The sequence below is a fragment of the Carlito syrichta genome, unplaced genomic scaffold (genome assembly GCF_000164805.1).
Source record: "Carlito syrichta isolate Samal-C Ts95f unplaced genomic scaffold, Tarsius_syrichta-2.0.1 Scaffold306975, whole genome shotgun sequence".
Lineage (NCBI taxonomy): Eukaryota > Metazoa > Chordata > Mammalia > Primates > Tarsiidae > Carlito > Carlito syrichta.
Window position 1 is genome coordinate 966,026 of NW_007251071.1, and position 7,308 is coordinate 973,333.

Genomic DNA, 7,308 nt, shown 5'->3' on the forward strand with positions numbered 1-7,308 from the left:
CCAGCAGGTCGAGCCTGCAGTGGCCGGGAGTGGCCACTGCACTCCAGTCTGGGCGACAGAATGAGACTCCAACTCAAAAAACAAAACAAACAAACAAGCAAAAACATTTTTATTTTAAAGATATGGGATACAATTCAGGGTTAGGTATACAAATGGTCATTGTACAGGTAAAGTTTGGGCCTCACTTTGGTCCTCTCTTCACCTGGTTTGAGATCAGGTACCCTTATTGATGAGGTGTGCTACCCCACTCCCTGGTAGTTTCCCTCTACTGCCAATCCCTTTATTATAGCATTATAATAATTGTTCAGGATCCACCTATGAGTGGAACATGTGGTACTCAGTTCTTTGCTCTGTGATAGATCACTGAGTATTATAGACTCTAAGTCCATCCAAGTTGCTGAGAAGTTCATAATTTTGTCCTTATTCATGGCTGCATAATATTCCATTATGTGTAACACTGCATTTTCAAAGAATGGATTAACCTTCCCTTTTTCATTTTTCATGTTGTTCAATCCTCTGTCTGATCTATGGACAGAACTTCAGTTAGATAGACAGTCCCTGATTTTTGTCATTACTTCTGTAATCCAATTGGCCAGCCTGACTCTTTTCTATGCCATTGAGAAGTCACTATATCTGGAAGGATAAATTAAGTGACAATATTCCAGGTTTTAATTTGTCATCTAGCATGCTAAATTCTGTGTCTCAAGTAGAAAATATATCTAGAATAAATGAAGGAAAGTTATTCAAGAATTAGCCCAAATCTCAAGGACAAGGAGGACATATACAACCTAGGAATGTGATATTTGAATAAAAAGTAGTTGATGGCAATAAGGAAAGTAGTAGAAAAGTCGGTGGCAGCGACATCATTAATATTTACAAACCCTGTAATATGTTATATTAATATTTAGTAAATCACTTAGTCCTAGTACTTAATTCATCATTCTTCATTAATTCTCCTAACATTTTTATAGCCATCTATTACTTGCTATATTATGTTATCTATTTTTTATATAATAGTAATATAAAATATCCATTTGTATATTAATTGAAAACCTTACCAAATTACATTAATGATAGCTTTCAATCTAGGAACAGTATATAAAACAATGATAAGACTTATGCTTAAAATTGCTTTTTATCTTTTATTAAGTTCTGATTTCTTGTATGATTTTTAAAGTGATTTTTGTATTTAAAACAACAACAGGAACAACTGAACTCCACTTGCAATTTATATTTATTTTTATAAACTGATGGAAAATATACTTATTAAAAATGCTCAAATCCAAAATTTCAAAGGGAAAAAAATTATTAAATTATGTCAAATACTATGTTGCGATTGTTATGTTCATTAAAATGACCTTTTGGATTTTTCTTCCCTAGAAATCACAGAGAATTAACAACACAATGTAATCTAGGTTTAAGTTTGGGCTTCTCCTGTGTTTCAGATACTGATGTTTGAGCTTTCTCTTCCTGACAAGCCACTTAAAGAGTCACTGTTACTTTGAGGCGTTATCTATGAGATTCGTGTCTTTGGGGCTCATTAAGAACATTTCCAAAGATTACAATGTCAATAGCACCTAATTACTGGACTGTGAGAAAGGTCTTCTTGAGTACATAAAATCTGTGACAGTGCACATTACACAATGGGCGACTCAGATCCCAAATTTTATCACAGGTAAGTAGCAAACAAATTAATAATGTTACCTGCACTCTCTTGGGATAATTACTACTGCATAAAAACTGCTTTGAAATTTTGGAGATAGTATTGTACCTCATATTAAAATTCCCTTATGTTAACAACAATTAATCTCTTAAACTTTCTATGTTGCATGCACAACTCTCTGTTGATCTGTTTAGAATTTTTAGAACTTGCAACAGAACAAGGAATAATTTTCAATCTGCCTAGGAAGGTCATATCTCCTGATATAACATCATTTTAAATTATATTTTATTTCACTATTTTCTAAATATCTACTGTATGTTTTGATGTTAATGCTCGATTTTATTTTTACTTGTGCCTGATAGAAAGTTATTAAAGAAGCAATTCACTAGCCTACTGCTTAGGGCATTATTGCTTTTGTGTAGTGGTTTCAGGAGGACAAGTAGAGAGAAGGATTAACTAGGCACGTCACATATCATCTCACTTAATCCTTATAATAAATCTACAAAGTGAGGCTGCTATCTCTGTTTTACATAGCACGAGGAATGGAGAGGAAGTAGTTAACAGAGCTTGGAACCAAAGTCTGTCAGCCCCCAAAGCCCATGCTCTATCTCAGATCATGGATTTTCCCATTGTGTGTTGTTGAAAACAGGACATTTCCCACATTGTCATGCATGAGTCTTGGGGCAAGTCAGTGTAGCTGAGTGAGGGCGATTGGGTCACATTGTCTGGATTTGAGTCCAACTGTTCCACTTGTTTGTGGTATAGACCTGACAGTTTACAAACCTCTCTGTATTATTCACTGGTCTCATCTGTAAATGAAGAAAGGCAAGAGTACCTATCTCACAGAGTTTTTGTGAGGATTGCAGTTAAAACTTAAAGGTCATTTAGAATATTAGATCTTCTAAAATGCTAGCTTTATACATTTTTGAAAAGTATTTTGTGGTGTAAAAAGAACCTCAATCTTTGATGTAACAGAAGATGCTGTAACAGGAGGATAATATTTATTAGCATATTTTAAAAATTAATATTTTGTTTACATAGTTTTAAAAATGTAATGCAGTAAAACAGTGACTTTGAAGTGTTAAATTTGGAGGATTGGGCATGGTGGCTCACACTTGTAATCCCAAAACTTTGGGAGGCCGAGGCAGGAGGAATACTTGAAGCCAGGAGTTCAAGACCAGACTGGGCAACATAGGGAGACCCCCATCTCTATTTAAAAAATTAAAAATAAAAAAGAGTTCTATTTGGGGTCTGTTACCAGGTAAGTTACAGTAACCTACCATGTTATATGTAGCTAATACCTCTTTCATAGGTATTTGTGAATTAGTACTTGCAAGTGCTAATAGTGTATTGAGCTGTTTCCTGGGAGCCTGAATTACCTTGGGGCTTGGAATGATTTGTTTGGTGAAGACAATTTGACTCTTTAAATATCTAGTGTGAATACCACCTGCAAGACACTAAAGATTGCTCTTTCTAGTAAGAAGATTAATTAACTCCCAGATAAGTTCATTAGTAATTCAACTTTCCTCCTGGTAGTCATTTATTTGTTTCTACTCAATCAAAGCAGAAAATTTATTTCTAATAAATATTTTGGACTAACTAGAACCAACTAATCAGAAACATTTGTTAACTGGATTATATCCTAACACTATATTCCGAGGGAAGAACATGACATGTTAAAGTTGTATCAGAGATTTAATAGAAAAACATTCAAAGTTATGTTTAGAGACATTGAGTGCGAACAGTTTCATTAATGTCACCTCTACAATGTAGATTAGTCTTCAGAATGATGAGCTTTATAGCACATTGCAAAACTATGGATCATAAATAGCATTTATATTCAATTTTATTAGTAAGGCAAAAAGTGAACTAATCAATTTTAGGAGGATTTTCAGTAGACATAGTGAAAATAACTCCATCTTTTGCATTTTTGGGGCTAAAGAAAAGAAATGATATGCTTATTTTAGTGGGGGCTGTCTTGCATGCCATCAAAGTTTATTTGTGTTACTTCAAATGGACCTTTGAAAATGGTTGCCTGGCTAGAGAAAATCACCTTTGGATAAAAAATCCTCAACTGCATTTTTGGGCAATGAAATTCTATGGATAAACAAACTTCCTAATTAAAATTTCAAACCATCCATAGATTCCAAATTTATTAATCCATGTTATCATGATAAATCATGGGTACCTGAAGATATTTTTGAAATAATTTACTGTTTGGGTTGGAACTTTCAACAAAGTAAAAGATCTAATTAGTTGTTTAAATGTGGATACCTTTAAAGGCTGCTGCTTTCTAAGCTAGTAGATATTTGCTATTAAGTCCATCCTGGGGAGGCAGCTAGCGCTATGATTGCTGAAGGATTCCTTTTGTACCCAGTGCAAGCACCTGTAGAACAAATTTTACCCATACAAACAAGCACCATGGAAAGAGCTTCTCCATCATACAGAGGCCCAGAAAAGAGAAATTCTTTGCTGCTAAAGTTTTTAAAAAGTAGAGGGTTTTACAATTAGGAATCTAGGATTTAAACTCATATCACACACTTCTCCCCTACATAAAGCCTCATTATACAAGTCTTCTTTTAAACATTTCCAAACATAGAAAAACATAAATTACTCACACTCTTTGGTATCATTAATAATAATAATAATTCGAATAATGTAATATATTGTTAATCCAACATGTTTACTACAGCCTACCAACAAGCTTTAAATGATGAATTTCTTTAATTTCATCAAATCATCACCTAATCACCCTCCCCTATAGACTCTGAACTGCTTATAATGCATTCAACTAAGCAAAGAGGTCATAAATTGGCTTCCTGTTTTGGCTTCCAAGTTTAGAGAAAAGGAAGAATAATTGTTCCAGAAAGACTTACAGAAACTTAAGAACCAAGAGCACTTCCGGTTTCAAAAGAGTCCAATTGAGAAGCCTTTAAGGAATGATGGGAGGTAAAGTTTTCTAGAAATAGTTGTATCTTTATTTTAATTGATACCTTGGAAAAGGCAGGAATTTCACAGGAGCTTCAGGTTTGTTGGCAGTTTAATAAAAATAAACGGAATTTCAACTAAGACATTTCTGGTTTTGAAGTATGACTAAATTGATTTTCAATGAGCAGCAATTGGTGTTCAGAAATACATATATCCTTTTATTCAGCTTTTTCTGTGCATTAGTTTTAGAAACTATCTGAAAAAATGTCACACATTCATTCAAAATACCAAATACCTCAGGGTAGAAAAGCAAAGCAAAGTTAATCTAGACAAATAACCCATTCTCTGTGTGCATCTCCTTTTCAACAATAAAGATTCTTACCTTTATTGAAGGGATGCCTGGTCACTGGCAACCCCGCTCTTGTCTACCTGTAGTTGAACAAAAAGTTTCATTACTGAAGTTGAATATCAACTGATTATATATTTAATAGACAAAATATAAGATACCTACTGAAGGTGCACGATGACTTGAAGAAGATGCAGTATCTGTCAAGTTCATTGTAGACTGCACAAATAAAGGTTTTACTTTCTGAGAGACACAAAAGGTATGTACTGTGTTAACAAGAGGAGATAATAGTCAAGTCAAACAGTTGTAAATGTTTTCCAACCCTCAGTTAACCAAGATATAAAAACTATGCTCATCATTTATTTGCTAAAATGTGGCTGGGGAAATTCTTTCCTTTACACCAATGAGATAAAGCTCCTTCCTCCTTCAGTACACTTGAAGAGAAAATTCAAGAAAAATGTTTTCCTCAGTATCTCTTCTGATTCTACTTCCTTTGAATTGTCCCTACAATTTGAGATTGACTACTTGTATCTGGTCAGAACCACATGGTTATTCCCAGCACTTCCTAGCTAATAGAAGCTATAGCAAAGGTGTTCTGAGTCCCAAGAACTGAATGGTGAAACTAACAAAAGCATCTCTTCTAGGAGTTCAGAAGCAGCAGCGTGCAGGCAGAGTTGTCACCAACATTATGTATTGTAAAGTAAATCATGGCATTAAAACTGTACACATGAAAAGCACCAAAGGTTCACTAAGCATGCTTTTCGAAAAGAAACCCAGGACCATGGATGAGCCTGGGGATTTATGTTAATTATTCCCAGTTCAACACTTTTCTCTTGTTGGTCTGTATGCATGTAAATTGTATGTGAATGCACATATGTGTGTTTGTGAGTATGCTTCAAAGCCTGTTCCCACTCTCTTTTTGGTTCCTCCCCAAAGAAATTATGTAAATATTTTGTGTGTATTTTTTATTTGAATACCTTCCTGTAAAAATATGAAGTTTGTGCATGTATTTTAATTTATGCTAATGGTATTTCATGATATCTCACTTCACTGATTCTAAGACACAGCCTTCTGATATTCTCACATGCCTAAATTGAGAGGCATCTTACGATAGATGAAGTGGTCCAGTACACTTGGCAACACTTTTTTTCTTTGAGTGACTTATAAAATCTTGACCCAGTGTAGAGTACATCTCAGATTCAAAGTAAAAAGCAGTATCTTGTGTGCTCCCTACTCTTTTCACTAAATGTTGTTTTTAAGATCCATCCATCTTGCTATGAGTGCTAAAACCCATAGCTTCTAAGTACTGCATAGTACTCTTGGCAGGCATCTTCCCCATTTTGCCAATCTCTTCTCCCAAGGTGGTTCACACCACCATCATCTCTTACTTGCATCACTACAATTGCTTCCTAAAATTTTCCTTTGTTCTATTATCCTTTCATAGTATAGCTGCCAATGTTGTTCCTTTAAAATGTTAGGTGAGACTGTTTTGTTCCTTTGCTCAAAACTCTGAAAGGCCTCCAGTCTTACTCAGAATTAAAAAAAATCAAAGTCCTTTTACCCTCTCTCCTAGTTCACTCTGGTCTAGCCATATGGGATGCCTTGTTTTTCAAACATGCCAGGTACACTTCTACTTCAGAGGCTTCCGGTGATCCTTCACCTGTCTAGAATTCTTCTCCTAGATATTCACATGACTCCTGCCCTCATTACCTTCATATAGTTTATGAAAATGGTAAAAGAAGTCAGTGTTAATGGATGCTTACTGGAAATTTAAGTTCTAATATATTCTATGGTTTCATACCTTCAAGCAGTGGGTATAGAAGAAGACACAATCTCTTTATGACAGTGCTAAAAAAAAAAAGTAAAATCCTGCTAAAATTGAGGTCGGGAGTAGATGTTGTGCACATCCACCTGCTTTCCAACTGTGTGAAAGGAATATTTGAGCAATACACAAGAGAATGCAGTTAAATAACACTGGTTTTCAACATATCTCACTCTGTCAAGAATGAGAGAAGAGTAAATAAAACAGGGACTATGAAAAAATTATGGAATCAGTTAAAGAAAACAGTATCCTGAAATCAGAGGAAGCACATACTTCTAAAAATAATCTATTGTGAGATCTAGATGAAAACTTCATGAAGTCTTTTGTCCAGGACAATGAAGTACAAGAATATATGGTTTCTAGGAAATATAGGCAGAAGACTCTGCAAATGAATAGGCCAAAATGAAATATAAAGGAAAAAAATATATAAAGGAGTTATGGACACAGTATGGAAAAATTACTAGTGAATAAGACACAAGAGCAGAATTTGTTTATTTATTTATTTATTTTATTTATTTATTTTTTTGAGTTGGAGTCTCACTCTGTCGC